Source organism: Lissotriton helveticus, chromosome 4_1 (assembly GCF_964261635.1).
Source record: "Lissotriton helveticus chromosome 4_1, aLisHel1.1, whole genome shotgun sequence".
NCBI classification, from domain to species: domain Eukaryota; kingdom Metazoa; phylum Chordata; class Amphibia; order Caudata; family Salamandridae; genus Lissotriton; species Lissotriton helveticus.
The window spans coordinates 1672144828-1672165435 of record NC_136063.1 but is presented as its reverse complement, the minus strand read 5'-3'; the positions used below and the strand labels follow the sequence as shown (position 1 = coordinate 1672165435).

Sequence of the window (20608 nt, the reverse complement as noted above, 5' to 3'; positions counted from 1 at the left end):
CTTTTGTCTCAATGGAAAAATGACTAATGTATGGGAGGGTTCCATGCTGTAATGGTTAGCACTCTGGACTCTGAATCCAGCGATCCGAGTTCAAATCTCGGTGGGACCTGCTTGAATTATGAGATTTACTATTTCACCCATTTCTTAGAATTTGGTCTTGGAAAAACATAACGTCAATGTTTTATACTGATACTTATCAACGTATAAGTATGCATCTATGTATACATAGCTATATCCGTCTAGATAGCGATAAGACTATATAAAGAAATCAATTATTCATAAACATATGTATTGAAGCTGAAAACTAAAAACTGTTGTTTCCCATCCACAATTTAAACGTTAGGTTCATTTCCTCTCTCATCTATATGACCAGTAATGAGATAGTTAATTTTTGCTGATTTCTTATATGACAACATGCTTGACTTACACAGTGCATTTAATTGTGAATTTCTTTGAAAGAGAAATTCAGATTATTACCTTTGACACGTCTTTCGAAAGATATTACTTTATGGTTATGGATTTACTTTAGAAAATCAGAGTGTAAATATATGTGTGTCTGAATTTCACGATTGTTATTCAAAACGTCATATCTTCTGTCCCCATAATACACAATTTGATTCCTCAAGTTTTGTTTTAATGAAGGATTTCCAATTAAAAAGTTCCATCTTCCCCTTATCAATAACAGTAAGATTTAAGAAAGTAATATCTTGCATCAGCCCCCTGTGATGAGTTTGAGAAAACAGAGTCAGCTCGCAAAATGTCTCATTATTTTGAGCCATTTAATTTCCATGTTTTCTAAAAGTTCTATCATTTGCTCACATCGAATAGACTTTCAGAATACAATCAATAAATTAATGTTTCACTCTACCCGTGTTAGATTTGTGATATTTATGAATACACTTGACAGAAAAAGATTTGATCAACAGTCATGAAAGTGGTCCCACCGAGATTTGAACTCGGATCCTTGGATTCAAAGTCCAAAGTGCTAACCATTACACCATGGAACCTCCCATGTGACAAGGGAGCAAATTGCTGCAGCAATGTGAACATTTCAAAGTTTTTAATGTTCTACAGTCAAAGACCAACAGAATGTTATTACTTTTCTATTCTGTTCAACTTTTGCATATTGAACTATGTTAGGGAAGGATGTTGCCCAGAGGACTCAAGTAACGCTATCACTCTGTTGAACAGTACTTTTTATGTGAGATACGATTTTGCAATAAAATATAAGATTCCCCCGTGAATGCAATCTCTTCTCTCAAAATGAAAAGCTCAACCTGGTACAGGTGGTTTGATGGTATCATGCTTAGCACTCTAGACTCTGAAAACCGGGATCTGAGTACAAATCACAGTGGGACTTATCTAAACTTTACGATTTTCTTTTCCATTCAGTTCTTAGAATTATTAATTGGAAAAACATCTCATTTACTTATAAACTTGTACATATCCACTTTACACGTATGTATCTCCCTATATCTTGCTATATGTCTCTGTATATTTATAGGACAACATAAACACATACATTATAAAAATGCATATAATTAGTAGAGGTGAAAATAATGAAAAGTTGTTGCCTCTCCACATTTGAAACATGAGCTTCTTCTCCTTACTCTTCTATATGTCATGAAATTGAGATAGTCACTTTTTACTCAATTTTGATCTAACAATATAGTTGATTTATACAAAGCATATCATATGATTTGTGAATAATCTTAAAAGAGAAAATTAGATCAGTACCTGTGAGGCCTCCAAGCAAAAGCTTATGTTTCACGATTGCAGATCGACTGTTGAAAATCAGCATGAAAAACGTTTTATTTCACAATTTCCATACTAATATACAAAAAACATTTGTACTATCTGAATGATACCGTCATTGTGGTTCTCTAGGTTTGATTTAAGAACACTTCTCTTTCAAAATGTGCTAAATTCGCCTTATCAATAGCGCAGAAAGCTTCAAAAAGGGATGCTGGGAATCAGGCCTCTGAAATGCATTTCAGAAAAACAGGATAGGATTTCTTAATGTCACACTATTTTGTGTAGGAATGTGATGTAAACGTATTATAATGTTTGTATTTCTGTAACTTGTTCAAGCTGATGGACGTTTTGAAAGGAATCAATAATTGTCTCTTTCAACCTACTGGTGTTGGATTTGAGCTATGAATAAACAAAGGTGACAGAAATAGAAAAGGTCAAGAGTAATAAAATAGTACCCCCAAGATTTGGACTGGTACCTTTGCATGCATAGTCCAACGTGCCAATCATTGCTCTTTGGCGCAGCCCATGTGAGAGACAAAGAAATGGGTGTATTAGTTTGCAAATGTAAAATGTTTTAATATGTTACAGTCAAAGATGATCATTATGATATAACTTGCCTATCCTGATAAACGTTTGCATATTTAACACTGTTAAGGAGAATGTATCTGAACAGAATCAAATCACATTATAGCTCTTTACACTATGAGCATTCAACAGAGATATCGTTTCATCAATGTAAGAAATGCCCCCGCACTAATGCGCTCTCTTTTGTCTCAATGGAAAAATGACTAATGTATGGGAGGGTTCCATGCTGTAATGGTTAGCACTCTGGACTCTGAATCCAGCGATCCGAGTTCAAATCTCGGTGGGACCTGCTTGAATTATGAGATTTACTATTTCACCCATTTCTTAGAATTTGGTCTTGGAAAAACATAACGTCAATGTTTTATACTGATACTTATCAACGTATAAGTATGCATCTATGTATACATAGCTATATCCGTCTAGATAGCGATAAGACTATATAAAGAAATCAATTATTCATAAACATATGTATTGAAGCTGAAAACTAAAAACTGTTGTTTCCCATCCACAATTTAAACGTTAGGTTCATTTCCTCTCTCATCTATATGACCAGTAATGAGATAGTTAATTTTTGCTGATTTCTTATATGACAACATGCTTGACTTACACAGTGCATTTAATTGTGAATTTCTTTGAAAGAGAAATTCAGATTATTACCTTTGACACGTCTTTCGAAAGATATTACTTTATGGTTATGGATTTACTTTAGAAAATCAGAGTGTAAATATAAGTGTGTCTGAATTTCACGATTGTTATTCAAAACGTCATATCTTCTGTCCCCATAATACACAATTTGATTCCTCAAGTTTTGTTTTAATGAAGGATTTCCAATTAAAAAGTTCCATCTTCCCCTTATCAATAACAGTAAGATTTAAGAAAGTAATATCTTGCATCAGCCCCCTGTGATGAGTTTGAGAAAACAGAGTCAGCTCGCAAAATGTCTCATTATTTTGAGCCATTTAATTTCCATGTTTTCTAAAAGTTCTATCATTTGCTCACATCGAATAGACTTTCAGAATACAATCAATAAATTAATGTTTCACTCTACACGTGTTAGATTTGTGATATTTATGAATACACTTGACAGAAAAAGATTTGATCAACAGTCATGAAAGTGGTCCCACCGAGATTTGAACTCGGATCCTTGGATTCAAAGTCCAAAGTGCTAACCATTACACCATGGAACCTCCCATGTGACAAGGGAGCAAATTGCTGCAGCAATGTGAACATTTCAAAGTTTTTAATGTTCTACAGTCAAAGACCAACAGAATGTTATTACTTTTCTATTCTGTTCAACTTTTGCATATTGAACTATGTTAGGGAAGGATGTTGCCCAGAGGACTCAAGTAACGCTATCACTCTGTTGAACAGTACTTTTTATGTGAGATACGATTTTGCAATAAAATATAAGATTCCCCCGTGAATGCAATCTCTTCTCTCAAAATGAAAAGCTCAACCTGGTACAGGTGGTTTGATGGTATCATGCTTAGCACTCTAGACTCTGAAAACCGGGATCTGAGTACAAATCACAGTGGGACTTATCTAAACTTTACGATTTTCTTTTCCATTCAGTTCTTAGAATTATTAATTGGAAAAACATCTCATTTACTTATAAACTTGTACATATCCACTTTACACGTATGTATCTCCCTATATCTTGCTATATGTCTCTGTATATTTATAGGACAACATAAACACATACATTACAAAAATGCATATAATTAGTAGAGGTGAAAATAATGAAAAGTTGTTGCCTCTCCACATTTGAAACATGAGCTTCTTCTCCTTACTCTTCTATATGTCATGAAATTGAGATAGTCACTTTTTACTCAATTTTGATCTAACAATATAGTTGATTTATACAAAGCATATCATATGATTTGTGAATAATCTTAAAAGAGAAAATTAGATCAGTACCTGTGAGGCCTCCAAGCAAAAGCTTATGTTTCACGATTTCAGATCGACTGTTGAAAATCAGCATGAAAAACGTTTTATTTCACAATTTCCATACTAATATACAAAAACATTTGTACTATCTGAATGATACCGTCATTGTGGTTCTCTAGGTTTGATTTAAGAACACTTCTCTTTCAAAATGTGCTAAATTCGCCTTATCAATAGCGCAGAAAGCTTCAAAAAGGGATGCTGGGAATCAGGCCTCTGAAATGCATTTCAGAAAAACAGGATAGGATTTCTTAATGTCACACTATTTTGTGTAGGAATGTGATGTAAACGTATTATAATGTTTGTATTTCTGTAACTTGTTCAAGCTGATGGACGTTTTGAAAGGAATCAATAATTGTCTCTTTCAACCTACTGGTGTTGGATTTGAGCTATCAATAAACAAAGGTGACAGAAATAGAAAAGGTCAAGAGTAATAAAATAGTACCCCCAAGATTTGGACTGGTACCTTTGCATGCAAAGTCCAACGTGCCAATCATTGCTCTTTGGCGCAGCCCATTTGAGAGACAAAGAAATGGGTGTATTAGTTTGGAAATGTAAAATGTTTTAATATGTTACAGTCAAAGATGATCATTATGATATAACTTGCCTATCCTGATAAACGTTTGCATATTTAACACTGTTAAGGAGAATGTATCTGAACAGAATCAAATCACATTATAGCTCTTTACACTATGAGCATTCAACAGAGATATCGTTTCATCAATGTAAGAAATGCCCCGCACTAATGCGCTCTCTTTTGTCTCAATGGAAAAATGACTCATGTATGGGAGGGTTCCATGGTGTAATGGTTAGCACTCTGGACTCTGAATCCAGCGATCCAAGTCCAAGCTCGGTGGGACCTGTATGAATTATGAGATTTACTATTTCACCCATTTCTTAGAATTTGGTCTTGGAAAAACATAACGTCAATGTTTTATACTGATACTTATCAACGTATAAGTATGCATCTATGTATACATAGCTATATCCGTCTAGATAGCGATAAGACTATATAAAGAAATCAATTATTCATAAACATATGTATTGAAGCTGAAAACTAAAAACTGTTGTTTCCCATCCACAATTTAAACGTTAGGTTCATTTCCTCTCTCATCTATATGACCAGTAATGAGATAGTTAATTTTTGCTGATTTCTTATATGACAACATGCTTGACTTACACAGTGCATTTAATTGTGAATTTCTTTGAAAGAGAAATTCAGATTATTACCTTTGACACGTCTTTCGAAAGATTTTACTTTATGGTTATGGATTTACTTTAGAAAATCAGAGTGTAAATATATGTGTGTCTGAATTTCACGATTGTTATTCAAAACGTCATATCTTCTGTCCCCATAATACACAATTTGATTCCTCAAGTTTTGTTTTAATGAAGGATTTCCAATTAAAAAGTTCCATCTTCCCCTTATCAATAACAGTAAGATTTAAGAAAGTAATATCTTGCATCAGCCCCCTGTGATGAGTTTGAGAAAACAGAGTCAGCTCGCAAAATGTCTCATTATTTTGAGCCATTTAATTTCCATGTTTTCTAAAAGTTCTATCATTTGCTCACATCGAATAGACTTTCAGAATACAATCAATAAATTCACTCTACCCGTGTTAGATTTGTGATATTTATGAATACACTTGACAGAAAAAGATTTGATCAACAGTCATGAAAGTGGTCCCACCGAGATTTGAACTCGGATCCTTGGATTCAAAGTCCAAAGTGCTAACCATTACACCATGGAACCTCCCATGTGACAAGGGAGCAAATTGCTGCAGCAATGTGAACATTTCAAAGTTTTTAATGTTCTACAGTCAAAGACCAACAGAATGTTATTACTTTTCTATTCTGTTCAACTTTTGCATATTGAACTATGTTAGGGAAGGATGTTGCCCAGAGGACTCAAGTAACGCTATCACTCTGTTGAACAGTACTTTTTATGTGAGATACGATTTTGCAATAAAATATAAGATTCCCCCGTGAATGCAATCTCTTCTCTCAAAATGAAAAGCTCAACCTGGTACAGGTGGTTTGATGGTATCATGCTTAGCACTCTAGACTCTGAAAACCGGGACCTGAGTACAAATCACAGTGGGACTTATCTAAACTTTACGATTTTCTTTTCCATTCAGTTCTTAGAATTATTAATTGGAAAAACATCTCATTTACTTATAAACTTGTACATATCCACTTTACACGTATGTATCTCCCTATATCTTGCTATATGTCTCTGTATATTTATAGGACAACATAAACACATACATTATAAAAATGCATATAATTAGTAGAGGTGAAAATAATGAAAAGTTGTTGCCTCTCCACATTTGAAACATGAGCTTCTTCTCCTTACTCTTCTATATGTCATGAAATTGAGATAGTCACTTTTTACTCAATTTTGATCTAACAATATAGTTGATTTATACAAAGCATATCATATGATTTGTGAATAATCTTAAAAGAGAAAATTAGATCAGTACCTGTGAGGCCTCCAAGCAAAAGCTTATGTTTCACGATTGCAGATCGACTGTTGAAAATCAGCATGAAAAACGTTTTATTTCACAATTTCCATACTAATATACAAAAAACATTTGTACTATCTGAATGATACCGTCATTGTGGTTCTCTAGGTTTGATTTAAGAACACTTCTCTTTCAAAATGTGCTAAATTCGCCTTATCAATAGCGCAGAAAGCTTCAAAAAGGGATGCTGGGAATCAGGCCTCTGAAATGCATTTCAGAAAAACAGGATAGGATTTCTTAATGTCACACTATTTTGTGTAGGAATGTGATGTAAACGTATTATAATGTTTGTATTTCTGTAACTTGTTCAAGCTGATGGACGTTTTGAAAGGAATCAATAATTGTCTCTTTCAACCTACTGGTGTTGGATTTGAGCTATCAATAAACAAAGGTGACAGAAATAGAAAAGGTCAAGAGTAATAAAATAGTACCCCCAAGATTTGGACTGGTACCTTTGCATGCAAAGTCCAACGTGCCAATCATTGCTCTTTGGCGCAGCCCATTTGAGAGACAAAGAAATGGGTGTATTAGTTTGGAAATGTAAAATGTTTTAATATGTTACAGTCAAAGATGATCATTATGATATAACTTGCCTATCCTGATAAACGTTTGCATATTTAACACTGTTAAGGAGAATGTATCTGAACAGAATCAAATCACATTATAGCTCTTTACACTATGAGCATTCAACAGAGATATCGTTTCATCAATGTAAGAAATGCCCCGCACTAATGCGCTCTCTTTTGTCTCAATGGAAAAATGACTCATGTATGGGAGGGTTCCATGGTGTAATGGTTAGCACTCTGGACTCTGAATCCAGCGATCCAAGTCCAAGCTCGGTGGGACCTGTATGAATTATGAGATTTACTATTTCACCCATTTCTTAGAATTTGGTCTTGGAAAAACATAACGTCAATGTTTTATACTGATACTTATCAACGTATAAGTATGCATCTATGTATACATAGCTATATCCGTCTAGATAGCGATAAGACTATATAAAGAAATCAATTATTCATAAACATATGTATTGAAGCTGAAAACTAAAAACTGTTGTTTCCCATCCACAATTTAAACGTTAGGTTCATTTCCTCTCTCATCTATATGACCAGTAATGAGATAGTTAATTTTTGCTGATTTCTTATATGACAACATGCTTGACTTACACAGTGCATTTAATTGTGAATTTCTTTGAAAGAGAAATTCAGATTATTACCTTTGACACGTCTTTCGAAAGATTTTACTTTATGGTTATGGATTTACTTTAGAAAATCAGAGTGTAAATATATGTGTGTCTGAATTTCACGATTGTTATTCAAAACGTCATATCTTCTGTCCCCATAATACACAATTTGATTCCTCAAGTTTTGTTTTAATGAAGGATTTCCAATTAAAAAGTTCCATCTTCCCCTTATCAATAACAGTAAGATTTAAGAAAGTAATATCTTGCATCAGCCCCCTGTGATGAGTTTGAGAAAACAGAGTCAGCTCGCAAAATGTCTCATTATTTTGAGCCATTTAATTTCCATGTTTTCTAAAAGTTCTATCATTTGCTCACATCGAATAGACTTTCAGAATACAATCAATAAATTAATGTTTCACTCTACCCGTGTTAGATTTGTGATATTTATGAATACACTTGACAGAAAAAGATTTGATCAACAGTCATGAAAGTGGTCCCACCGAGATTTGAACTCGGATCCTTGGATTCAAAGTCCAAAGTGCTAACCATTACACCATGGAACCTCCCATGTGACAAGGGAGCAAATTGCTGCAGCAATGTGAACATTTCAAAGTTTTTAATGTTCTACAGTCAAAGACCAACAGAATGTTATTACTTTTCTATTCTGTTCAACTTTTGCATATTGAACTATGTTAGGGAAGGATGTTGCCCAGAGGACTCAAGTAACGCTATCACTCTGTTGAACAGTACTTTTTATGTGAGATACGATTTTGCAATAAAATATAAGATTCCCCCGTGAATGCAATCTCTTCTCTCAAAATGAAAAGCTCAACCTGGTACAGGTGGTTTGATGGTATCATGCTTAGCACTCTAGACTCTGAAAACCGGGATCTGAGTACAAATCACAGTGGGACTTATCTAAACTTTACGATTTTCTTTTCCATTCAGTTCTTAGAATTATTAATTGGAAAAACATCTCATTTACTTATAAACTTGTACATATCCACTTTACACGTATGTATCTCCCTATATCTTGCTATATGTCTCTGTATATTTATAGGACAACATAAACACATACATTATAAAAATGCATATAATTAGTAGAGGTGAAAATAATGAAAAGTTGTTGCCTCTCCACATTTGAAACATGAGCTTCTTCTCCTTACTCTTCTATATGTCATGAAATTGAGATAGTCACTTTTTACTCAATTTTGATCTAACAATATAGTTGATTTATACAAAGCATATCATATGATTTGTGAATAATCTTAAAAGAGAAAATTAGATCAGTACCTGTGAGGCCTCCAAGCAAAAGCTTATGTTTCACGATTGCAGATCGACTGTTGAAAATCAGCATGAAAAACGTTTTATTTCACAATTTCCATACTAATATACAAAAAACATTTGTACTATCTGAATGATACCGTCATTGTGGTTCTCTAGGTTTGATTTAAGAACACTTCTCTTTCAAAATGTGCTAAATTCGCCTTATCAATAGCGCAGAAAGCTTCAAAAAGGGATGCTGGGAATCAGGCCTCTGAAATGCATTTCAGAAAAACAGGATAGGATTTCTTAATGTCACACTATTTTGTGTAGGAATGTGATGTAAACGTATTATAATGTTTGTATTTCTGTAACTTGTTCAAGCTGATGGACGTTTTGAAAGGAATCAATAATTGTCTCTTTCAACCTACTGGTGTTGGATTTGAGCTATGAATAAACAAAGGTGACAGAAATAGAAAAGGTCAAGAGTAATAAAATAGTACCCCCAAGATTTGGACTGGTACCTTTGCATGCATAGTCCAACGTGCCAATCATTGCTCTTTGGCGCAGCCCATGTGAGAGACAAAGAAATGGGTGTATTAGTTTGCAAATGTAAAATGTTTTAATATGTTACAGTCAAAGATGATCATTATGATATAACTTGCCTATCCTGATAAACGTTTGCATATTTAACACTGTTAAGGAGAATGTATCTGAACAGAATCAAATCACATTATAGCTCTTTACACTATGAGCATTCAACAGAGATATCGTTTCATCAATGTAAGAAATGCCCCCGCACTAATGCGCTCTCTTTTGTCTCAATGGAAAAATGACTAATGTATGGGAGGGTTCCATGCTGTAATGGTTAGCACTCTGGACTCTGAATCCAGCGATCCGAGTTCAAATCTCGGTGGGACCTGCTTGAATTATGAGATTTACTATTTCACCCATTTCTTAGAATTTGGTCTTGGAAAAACATAACGTCAATGTTTTATACTGATACTTATCAACGTATAAGTATGCATCTATGTATACATAGCTATATCCGTCTAGATAGCGATAAGACTATATAAAGAAATCAATTATTCATAAACATATGTATTGAAGCTGAAAACTAAAAACTGTTGTTTCCCATCCACAATTTAAACGTTAGGTTCATTTCCTCTCTCATCTATATGACCAGTAATGAGATAGTTAATTTTTGCTGATTTCTTATATGACAACATGCTTGACTTACACAGTGCATTTAATTGTGAATTTCTTTGAAAGAGAAATTCAGATTATTACCTTTGACACGTCTTTCGAAAGATATTACTTTATGGTTATGGATTTACTTTAGAAAATCAGAGTGTAAATATATGTGTGTCTGAATTTCACGATTGTTATTCAAAACGTCATATCTTCTGTCCCCATAATACACAATTTGATTCCTCAAGTTTTGTTTTAATGAAGGATTTCCAATTAAAAAGTTCCATCTTCCCCTTATCAATAACAGTAAGATTTAAGAAAGTAATATCTTGCATCAGCCCCCTGTGATGAGTTTGAGAAAACAGAGTCAGCTCGCAAAATGTCTCATTATTTTGAGCCATTTAATTTCCATGTTTTCTAAAAGTTCTATCATTTGCTCACATCGAATAGACTTTCAGAATACAATCAATAAATTAATGTTTCACTCTACCCGTGTTAGATTTGTGATATTTATGAATACACTTGACAGAAAAAGATTTGATCAACAGTCATGAAAGTGGTCCCACCGAGATTTGAACTCGGATCCTTGGATTCAAAGTCCAAAGTGCTAACCATTACACCATGGAACCTCCCATGTGACAAGGAGCAAATTGCTGCAGCAATGTGAACATTTCAAAGTTTTTAATGTTCTACAGTCAAAGACCAACAGAATGTTATTACTTTTCTATTCTGTTCAACTTTTGCATATTGAACTATGTTAGGGAAGGATGTTGCCCAGAGGACTCAAGTAACGCTATCACTCTGTTGAACAGTACTTTTTATGTGAGATACGATTTTGCAATAAAATATAAGATTCCCCCGTGAATGCAATCTCTTCTCTCAAAATGAAAAGCTCAACCTGGTACAGGTGGTTTGATGGTATCATGCTTAGCACTCTAGACTCTGAAAACCGGGATCTGAGTACAAATCACAGTGGGACTTATCTAAACTTTACGATTTTCTTTTCCATTCAGTTCTTAGAATTATTAATTGGAAAAACATCTCATTTACTTATAAACTTGTACATATCCACTTTACACGTATGTATCTCCCTATATCTTGCTATATGTCTCTGTATATTTATAGGACAACATAAACACATACATTATAAAAATGCATATAATTAGTAGAGGTGAAAATAATGAAAAGTTGTTGCCTCTCCACATTTGAAACATGAGCTTCTTCTCCTTACTCTTCTATATGTCATGAAATTGAGATAGTCACTTTTTACTCAATTTTGATCTAACAATATAGTTGATTTATACAAAGCATATCATATGATTTGTGAATAATCTTAAAAGAGAAAATTAGATCAGTACCTGTGAGGCCTCCAAGCAAAAGCTTATGTTTCACGATTGCAGATCGACTGTTGAAAATCAGCATGAAAAACGTTTTATTTCACAATTTCCATACTAATATACAAAAAACATTTGTACTATCTGAATGATACCGTCATTGTGGTTCTCTAGGTTTGATTTAAGAACACTTCTCTTTCAAAATGTGCTAAATTCGCCTTATCAATAGCGCAGAAAGCTTCAAAAAGGGATGCTGGGAATCAGGCCTCTGAAATGCATTTCAGAAAAACAGGATAGGATTTCTTAATGTCACACTATTTTGTGTAGGAATGTGATGTAAACGTATTATAATGTTTGTATTTCTGTAACTTGTTCAAGCTGATGGACGTTTTGAAAGGAATCAATAATTGTCTCTTTCAACCTACTGGTGTTGGATTTGAGCTATGAATAAACAAAGGTGACAGAAATAGAAAAGGTCAAGAGTAATAAAATAGTACCCCCAAGATTTGGACTGGTACCTTTGCATGCATAGTCCAACGTGCCAATCATTGCTCTTTGGCGCAGCCCATGTGAGAGACAAAGAAATGGGTGTATTAGTTTGCAAATGTAAAATGTTTTAATATGTTACAGTCAAAGATGATCATTATGATATAACTTGCCTATCCTGATAAACGTTTGCATATTTAACACTGTTAAGGAGAATGTATCTGAACAGAATCAAATCACATTATAGCTCTTTACACTATGAGCATTCAACAGAGATATCGTTTCATCAATGTAAGAAATGCCCCCGCACTAATGCGCTCTCTTTTGTCTCAATGGAAAAATGACTAATGTATGGGAGGGTTCCATGCTGTAATGGTTAGCACTCTGGACTCTGAATCCAGCGATCCGAGTTCAAATCTCGGTGGGACCTGCTTGAATTATGAGATTTACTATTTCACCCATTTCTTAGAATTTGGTCTTGGAAAAACATAACGTCAATGTTTTATACTGATACTTATCAACGTATAAGTATGCATCTATGTATACATAGCTATATCCGTCTAGATAGCGATAAGACTATATAAAGAAATCAATTATTCATAAACATATGTATTGAAGCTGAAAACTAAAAACTGTTGTTTCCCATCCACAATTTAAACGTTAGGTTCATTTCCTCTCTCATCTATATGACCAGTAATGAGATAGTTAATTTTTGCTGATTTCTTATATGACAACATGCTTGACTTACACAGTGCATTTAATTGTGAATTTCTTTGAAAGAGAAATTCAGATTATTACCTTTGACACGTCTTTCGAAAGATATTACTTTATGGTTATGGATTTACTTTAGAAAATCAGAGTGTAAATATAAGTGTGTCTGAATTTCACGATTGTTATTCAAAACGTCATATCTTCTGTCCCCATAATACACAATTTGATTCCTCAAGTTTTGTTTTAATGAAGGATTTCCAATTAAAAAGTTCCATCTTCCCCTTATCAATAACAGTAAGATTTAAGAAAGTAATATCTTGCATCAGCCCCCTGTGATGAGTTTGAGAAAACAGAGTCAGCTCGCAAAATGTCTCATTATTTTGAGCCATTTAATTTCCATGTTTTCTAAAAGTTCTATCATTTGCTCACATCGAATAGACTTTCAGAATACAATCAATAAATTAATGTTTCACTCTACACGTGTTAGATTTGTGATATTTATGAATACACTTGACAGAAAAAGATTTGATCAACAGTCATGAAAGTGGTCCCACCGAGATTTGAACTCGGATCCTTGGATTCAAAGTCCAAAGTGCTAACCATTACACCATGGAACCTCCCATGTGACAAGGGAGCAAATTGCTGCAGCAATGTGAACATTTCAAAGTTTTTAATGTTCTACAGTCAAAGACCAACAGAATGTTATTACTTTTCTATTCTGTTCAACTTTTGCATATTGAACTATGTTAGGGAAGGATGTTGCCCAGAGGACTCAAGTAACGCTATCACTCTGTTGAACAGTACTTTTTATGTGAGATACGATTTTGCAATAAAATATAAGATTCCCCCGTGAATGCAATCTCTTCTCTCAAAATGAAAAGCTCAACCTGGTACAGGTGGTTTGATGGTATCATGCTTAGCACTCTAGACTCTGAAAACCGGGATCTGAGTACAAATCACAGTGGGACTTATCTAAACTTTACGATTTTCTTTTCCATTCAGTTCTTAGAATTATTAATTGGAAAAAACATCTCATTTACTTATAAACTTGTACATATCCACTTTACACGTATGTATCTCCCTATATCTTGCTATATGTCTCTGTATATTTATAGGACAACATGAACACATACATTACAAAAATGCATATAATTAGTAGAGGTGAAAATAATGAAAAGTTGTTGCCTCTCCACATTTGAAACATGAGCTTCTTCTCCTTACTCTTCTATATGTCATGAAATTGAGATAGTCACTTTTTACTCAATTTTGATCTAACAATATAGTTGATTTATACAAAGCATATCATATGATTTGTGAATAATCTTAAAAGAGAAAATTAGATCAGTACCTGTGAGGCCTCCAAGCAAAAGCTTATGTTTCACGATTTCAGATCGACTGTTGAAAATCAGCATGAAAAACGTTTTATTTCACAATTTCCATACTAATATACAAAAACATTTGTACTATCTGAATGATACCGTCATTGTGGTTCTCTAGGTTTGATTTAAGAACACTTCTCTTTCAAAATGTGCTAAATTCGCCTTATCAATAGCGCAGAAAGCTTCAAAAAGGGATGCTGGGAATCAGGCCTCTGAAATGCATTTCAGAAAAACAGGATAGGATTTCTTAATGTCACACTATTTTGTGTAGGAATGTGATGTAAACGTATTATAATGTTTGTATTTCTGTAACTTGTTCAAGCTGATGGACGTTTTGAAAGGAATCAATAATTGTCTCTTTCAACCTACTGGTGTTGGATTTGAGCTATCAATAAACAAAGGTGACAGAAATAGAAAAGGTCAAGAGTAATAAAATAGTACCCCCAAGATTTGGACTGGTACCTTTGCATGCAAAGTCCAACGTGCCAATCATTGCTCTTTGGCGCAGCCCATTTGAGAGACAAAGAAATGGGTGTATTAGTTTGGAAATGTAAAATGTTTTAATATGTTACAGTCAAAGATGATCATTATGATATAACTTGCCTATCCTGATAAACGTTTGCATATTTAACACTGTTAAGGAGAATGTATCTGAACAGAATCAAATCACATTATAGCTCTTTACACTATGAGCATTCAACAGAGATATCGTTTCATCAATGTAAGAAATGCCCCGCACTAATGCGCTCTCTTTTGTCTCAATGGAAAAATGACTCATGTATGGGAGGGTTCCATGGTGTAATGGTTAGCACTCTGGACTCTGAATCCAGCGATCCAAGTCCAAGCTCGGTGGGACCTGTATGAATTATGAGATTTACTATTTCACCCATTTCTTAGAATTTGGTCTTGGAAAAACATAACGTCAATGTTTTATACTGATACTTATCAACGTATAAGTATGCATCTATGTATACATAGCTATATCCGTCTAGATAGCGATAAGACTATATAAAGAAATCAATTATTCATAAACATATGTATTGAAGCTGAAAACTAAAAACTGTTGTTTCCCATCCACAATTTAAACGTTAGGTTCATTTCCTCTCTCATCTATATGACCAGTAATGAGATAGTTAATTTTTGCTGATTTCTTATATGACAACATGCTTGACTTACACAGTGCATTTAATTGTGAATTTCTTTGAAAGAGAAATTCAGATTATTACCTTTGACACGTCTTTCGAAAGATTTTACTTTATGGTTATGGATTTACTTTAGAAAATCAGAGTGTAAATATATGTGTGTCTGAATTTCACGATTGTTATTCAAAACGTCATATCTTCTGTCCCCATAATACACAATTTGATTCCTCAAGTTTTGTTTTAATGAAGGATTTCCAATTAAAAAGTTCCATCTTCCCCTTATCAATAACAGTAAGATTTAAGAAAGTAATATCTTGCATCAGCCCCCTGTGATGAGTTTGAGAAAACAGAGTCAGCTCGCAAAATGTCTCATTATTTTGAGCCATTTAATTTCCATGTTTTCTAAAAGTTCTATCATTTGCTCACATCGAATAGACTTTCAGAATACAATCAATAAATTAATGTTTCACTCTACCCGTGTTAGATTTGTGATATTTATGAATACACTTGACAGAAAAAGATTTGATCAACAGTCATGAAAGTGGTCCCACCGAGATTTGAACTCGGATCCTTGGATTCAAAGTCCAAAGTGCTAACCATTACACCATGGAACCTCCCATGTGACAAGGGAGAAAATTGCTGCAGCAATGTGAACATTTCAAAGTTTTTAATGTTCTACAGTCAAAGACCAACAGAATGTTATTACTTTTCTATTCTGTTCAACTTTTGCATATTGAACTATGTTAGGGAAGGATGTTGCCCAGAGGACTCAAGTAACGCTATCACTCTGTTGAACAGTACTTTTTATGTGAGATACGATTTTGCAATAAAATATAAGATTCCCCCGTGAATGCAATCTCTTCTCTCAAAATGAAAAGCTCAACCTGGTACAGGTGGTTTGATGGTATCATGCTTAGCACTCTAGACTCTGAAAACCGGGACCTGAGTACAAATCACAGTGGGACTTATCTAAACTTTACGATTTTCTTTTCCATTCAGTTCTTAGAATTATTAATTGGAAAAACATCTCATTTACTTATAAACTTGTACATATCCACTTTACACGTATGTATCTCCCTATATCTTGCTATATGTCTCTGTATATTTATAGGACAACATAAACACATACATTATAAAAATGCATATAATTAGTAGAGGTGAAAATAATGAAAAGTTGTTGCCTCTCCACATTTGAAACATGAGCTTCTTCTCCTTACTCTTCTATATGTCATGAAATTGAGATAGTCACTTTTTACTCAATTTTGATCTAACAATATAGTTGATTTATACAAAGCATATCATATGATTTGTGAATAATCTTAAAAGAGAAAATTAGATCAGTACCTGTGAGGCCTCCAAGCAAAAGCTTATGTTTCACGATTGCAGATCGACTGTTGAAAATCAGCATGAAAAACGTTTTATTTCACAATTTCCATACTAATATACAAAAAACATTTGTACTATCTGAATGATACCGTCATTGTGGTTCTCTAGGTTTGATTTAAGAACACTTCTCTTTCAAAATGTGCTAAATTCGCCTTATCAATAGCGCAGAAAGCTTCAAAAAGGGATGCTGGGAATCAGGCCTCTGAAATGCATTTCAGAAAAACAGGATAGGATTTCTTAATGTCACACTATTTTGTGTAGGAATGTGATGTAAACGTATTATAATGTTTGTATTTCTGTAACTTGTTCAAGCTGATGGACGTTTTGAAAGGAATCAATAATTGTCTCTTTCAACCTACTGGTGTTGGATTTGAGCTATGAATAAACAAAGGTGACAGAAATAGAAAAGGTCAAGAGTAATAAAATAGTACCCCCAAGATTTGGACTGGTACCTTTGCATGCATAGTCCAATGTGCCAATCATTGCTCTTTGGCGCAGCCCATGTGAGAGACAAAGAAATGGGTGTATTAGTTTGCAAATGTAAAATGTTTTAATATGTTACAGTCAAAGATGATCATTATGATATAACTTGCCTATCCTGATAAACGTTTGCATATTTAACACTGTTAAGGAGAATGTATCTGAACAGAATCAAATCACATTATAGCTCTTTACACTATGAGCATTCAACAGAGATATCGTTTCATCAATGTAAGAAATGCCCCCGCACTAATGCGCTCTCTTTTGTCTCAATGGAAAAATGACTAATGTATGGGAGGGTTCCATGCTGTAATGGTTAGCACTCTGGACTCTGAATCCAGCGATCTGAGTTCAAATCTCGGTGGGACCTGCTTGAATTATGAGATTTACTATTTCACCCATTTCTTAGAATTTGGTCTTGGAAAAACATAACGTCAATGTTTTATACTGATACTTATCAACGTATAAGTATGCATCTATGTATACATAGCTATATCCGTCTAGATAGCGATAAGACTATATAAAGAAATCAATTATTCATAAACATATGTATTGAAGCTGAAAACTAAAAACTTTTGTTTCCCATCCACAATTTAAACGTTAGGTTCATTTCCTCTCTCATCTATATGACCAGTAATGAGATAGTTAATTTTTGCTGATTTCTTATATGACAACATGCTTGACTTACACAGTGCATTTAATTGTGAATTTCTTTGAAAGAGAAATTCAGATTATTACCTTTGACACGTCTTTCGAAAGATATTACTTTATGGTTATGGATTTACTTTAGAAAATCAGAGTGTAAATATATGTGTGTCTGAATTTCACGATTGTTATTCAAAACGTCATATCTTCTGTCCCCATAATACACAATTTGATTCCTCAAGTTTTGTTTTAATGAAGGATTTCCAATTAAAAAGTTCCATCTTCCCCTTATCAATAACAGTAAGATTTAAGAAAGTAATATCTTGCATCAGCCCCCTGTGATGAGTTTGAGAAAACAGAGTCAGCTCGCAAAATGTCTCATTATTTTGAGCCATTTAATTTCCATGTTTTCTAAAAGTTCTATCATTTGCTCACATCGAATAGACTTTCAGAATACAATCAATAAATTAATGTTTCACTCTACCCGTGTTAGATTTGTGATATTTATGAATACACTTGACAGAAAAAGATTTGATCAACAGTCATGAAAGTGGTCCCACCGAGATTTGAACTCGGATCCTTGGATTCAAAGTCCAAAGTGCTAACCATTACACCATGGAACCTCCCATGTGACAAGGGAGCAAATTGCTGCAGCAATGTGAACATTTCAAAGTTTTTAATGTTCTACAGTCAAAGACCAACAGAATGTTATTACTTTTCTATTCTGTTCAACTTTTGCATATTGAACTATGTTAGGGAAGGATGTTGCCCAGAGGACTCAAGTAACGCTATCACTCTGTTGAACAGTACTTTTTATGTGAGATACGATTTTGCAATAAAATATAAGATTCCCCCGTGAATGCAATCTCTTCTCTCAAAATGAAAAGCTCAACCTGGTACAGGTGGTTTGATGGTATCATGCTTAGCACTCTAGACTCTGAAAACCGGGATCTGAGTACAAATCACAGTGGGACTTATCTAAACTTTACGATTTTCTTTTCCATTCAGTTCTTAGAATTATTAATTGGAAAAACATCTCATTTACTTATAAACTTGTACATATCCACTTTACACGTATGTATCTCCCTATATCTTGCTATATGTCTCTGTATATTTATAGGACAACATAAACACATACATTATAAAAATGCATATAATTAGTAGAGGTGAAAATAATGAAAAGTTGTTGCCTCTCCACATTTGAAACATGAGCTTCTTCTCCTACTCTTCTATATGTCATGAAATTGAGATAGTCACTTTTTACTCAATTTTGATCTAACAATATAGTTGATTTATACAAAGCATATCATATGATTTGTGAATAATCTTAAAAGAGAAAATTAGATCAGTACCTGTGAGGCCTCCAAGCAAAAGCTTATGTTTCACGATTGCAGATCGACTGTTGAAAATCAGCATGAAAAACGTTTTATTTCACAATTTCCATACTAATATACAAAAAACATTTGTACTATCTGAATGATACCGTCATTGTGGTTCTCTAGGTTTGATTTAAGAACACTTCTCTTTCAAAATGTGCTAAATTCGCCTTATCAATAGCGCAGAAAGCTTCAAAAAGGGATGCTGGGAATCAGGCCTCTGAAATGCATTTCAGAAAAACAGGATAGGATTTCTTAATGTCACACTATTTTGTGTAGGAATGTGATGTAAACGTATTATAATGTTTGTATTTCTGTAACTTGTTCAAGCTGATGGACGTTTTGAAAGGAATCAATAATTGTCTCTTTCAACCTACTGGTGTTGGATTTGAGCTATGAATAAACAAAGGTGACAGAAATAGAAAAGGTCAAGAGTAATAAAATAGTACCCCCAAGATTTGGACTGGTACCTTTGCATGCATAGTCCAACGTGCCAATCATTGCTCTTTGGCGCAGCCCATGTGAGAGACAAAGAAATGGGTGTATTAGTTTGCAAATGTAAAATGTTTTAATATGTTACAGTCAAAGATGATCATTATGATATAACTTGCCTATCCTGATAAACGTTTGCATATTTAACACTGTTAAGGAGAATGTATCTGAACAGAATCAAATCACATTATAGCTCTTTACACTATGAGCATTCAACAGAGATATCGTTTCATCAATGTAAGAAATGCCCCCGCACTAATGCGCTCTCTTTTGTCTCAATGGAAAAATGACTAATGTATGGGAGGGTTCCATGCTGTAATGGTTAGCACTCTGGACTCTGAATCCAGCGATCCGAGTTCAAATCTCGGTGGGACCTGCTTGAATTATGAGATTTACTATTTCACCCATTTCTTAGAATTTGGTCTTGGAAAAACAAAACGTCAATGTTTTATACTGATACTTATCAACGTATAAGTATGCATCTATGTATACATAGCTATATCCGTCTAGATAGCGATAAGACTATATAAAGAAATCAATTATTCATAAACATATGTATTGAAGCTGAAAACTAAAAACTGTTGTTTCCCATCCACAATTTAAACGTTAGGTTCATTTCCTCTCTCATCTATATGACCAGTAATGAGATAGTTAATTTTTGCTGATTTCTTATATGACAACATGCTTGACTTACACAGTGCATTTAATTGTGAATTTCTTTGAAAGAGAAA

General features: G+C 33.9%; 14 non-coding genes across 14 annotated transcripts; 6 read left to right on the top strand and 8 right to left on the bottom strand.

Annotated features, from left to right (window-relative positions):
* Positions 1–37: 37 nt before the first annotated feature.
* TRNAQ-CUG (transfer RNA glutamine (anticodon CUG)) lies at positions 38–109 on the top strand. Its single transcript has one exon. It is a non-coding gene; the product is annotated as a tRNA-Gln (tRNA).
* An 826-nt stretch (positions 110–935) lies between these two features.
* On the bottom strand, positions 936–1007 carry TRNAQ-UUG (transfer RNA glutamine (anticodon UUG)). The gene has a single exon. It is a non-coding gene; the product is annotated as a tRNA-Gln (tRNA).
* Positions 1008–2557: 1550 nt separating this feature from the next.
* On the top strand, positions 2558–2629 carry TRNAQ-CUG (transfer RNA glutamine (anticodon CUG)). Its single transcript has one exon. It is a non-coding gene; the product is annotated as a tRNA-Gln (tRNA).
* An 826-nt stretch (positions 2630–3455) lies between these two features.
* On the bottom strand, positions 3456–3527 carry TRNAQ-UUG (transfer RNA glutamine (anticodon UUG)). The gene has a single exon. It is a non-coding gene; the product is annotated as a tRNA-Gln (tRNA).
* A 2438-nt stretch (positions 3528–5965) lies between these two features.
* TRNAQ-UUG (transfer RNA glutamine (anticodon UUG)) lies at positions 5966–6037 on the bottom strand. The gene has a single exon. It is a non-coding gene; the product is annotated as a tRNA-Gln (tRNA).
* A 2446-nt stretch (positions 6038–8483) lies between these two features.
* Positions 8484–8555, bottom strand: TRNAQ-UUG (transfer RNA glutamine (anticodon UUG)). The gene has a single exon. It is a non-coding gene; the product is annotated as a tRNA-Gln (tRNA).
* Positions 8556–10105: 1550 nt separating this feature from the next.
* On the top strand, positions 10106–10177 carry TRNAQ-CUG (transfer RNA glutamine (anticodon CUG)). The gene has a single exon. It is a non-coding gene; the product is annotated as a tRNA-Gln (tRNA).
* Positions 10178–11003: 826 nt separating this feature from the next.
* Positions 11004–11075, bottom strand: TRNAQ-UUG (transfer RNA glutamine (anticodon UUG)). Its single transcript has one exon. It is a non-coding gene; the product is annotated as a tRNA-Gln (tRNA).
* Positions 11076–12624: 1549 nt separating this feature from the next.
* On the top strand, positions 12625–12696 carry TRNAQ-CUG (transfer RNA glutamine (anticodon CUG)). Its single transcript has one exon. It is a non-coding gene; the product is annotated as a tRNA-Gln (tRNA).
* Positions 12697–13522: 826 nt separating this feature from the next.
* On the bottom strand, positions 13523–13594 carry TRNAQ-UUG (transfer RNA glutamine (anticodon UUG)). The gene has a single exon. It is a non-coding gene; the product is annotated as a tRNA-Gln (tRNA).
* Positions 13595–16040: 2446 nt separating this feature from the next.
* On the bottom strand, positions 16041–16112 carry TRNAQ-UUG (transfer RNA glutamine (anticodon UUG)). Its single transcript has one exon. It is a non-coding gene; the product is annotated as a tRNA-Gln (tRNA).
* Positions 16113–17662: 1550 nt separating this feature from the next.
* Positions 17663–17734, top strand: TRNAQ-CUG (transfer RNA glutamine (anticodon CUG)). Its single transcript has one exon. It is a non-coding gene; the product is annotated as a tRNA-Gln (tRNA).
* Positions 17735–18560: 826 nt separating this feature from the next.
* Positions 18561–18632, bottom strand: TRNAQ-UUG (transfer RNA glutamine (anticodon UUG)). Its single transcript has one exon. It is a non-coding gene; the product is annotated as a tRNA-Gln (tRNA).
* A 1549-nt stretch (positions 18633–20181) lies between these two features.
* On the top strand, positions 20182–20253 carry TRNAQ-CUG (transfer RNA glutamine (anticodon CUG)). Its single transcript has one exon. It is a non-coding gene; the product is annotated as a tRNA-Gln (tRNA).
* The last annotated feature ends 355 nt before the right edge of the window (positions 20254–20608 follow it).